General features: G+C 40.3%; 1 non-coding gene across 1 annotated transcript; it reads right to left on the bottom strand.

Moving 5' to 3' along the window:
- Window positions 1-376: 376 nt before the first annotated feature.
- On the bottom strand, window positions 377-481 carry LOC138167596 (U6 spliceosomal RNA). The gene has a single exon (XR_011169925.1). It is a non-coding gene; the product is annotated as a U6 spliceosomal RNA (small nuclear RNA).

Here is a 481-nt window from a genome sequence, read left to right as displayed (position 1 = left end):
TCTCTCTCTGTCTCTCTCTCTCTGTCTCTCTCTCTCTCCCTCTCTTTTCCTTTATGGAGGGGGACAGGCAGGGCAATTGCAGTTAAGTGACTTGCCCAAGGTCACACAGCTAGTAAATGTTAAGTGTCTGAGGATGGATTTGAACTCAGGTCATCCTGACTCCAGGGCCAGTGTTCTATTCACTGTGCCACCTAGTTGCCTCCATCTTTTCCTCTTTCATATTTAATTAACCCACCTCATCTTCCCCCTCAGCAGTAGTCCTCATTTTCTACTTTTTAAAAATAACTTTTGTTGATATTTTCTTATTCTTATGTCATCTTAGTTATTATGACTTTTCCTCCTGTTCCCCTTCCCAGAAAAGCCATCCTATTTGACAAAAAATATGGAATGCTTCATGAATTTGCAAGTTATCTATGTGTAGGGACTGTGCTAATCTTCTTTGTATGATTATAGTTTTAGGATATGTGTCTCTGAAGAGCAC

The sequence above is a fragment of the Petaurus breviceps genome, unplaced genomic scaffold (assembly GCF_028583685.1).
Source record: "Petaurus breviceps papuanus isolate PSGF00001 unplaced genomic scaffold, PetGlider_PUasm1.0 229, whole genome shotgun sequence".
Taxonomy (NCBI): domain Eukaryota; kingdom Metazoa; phylum Chordata; class Mammalia; order Diprotodontia; family Petauridae; genus Petaurus; species Petaurus breviceps.
The sequence above is the reverse complement of the archived record's forward strand: the minus strand, read 5'-3'. Positions and strand labels throughout refer to the sequence as shown.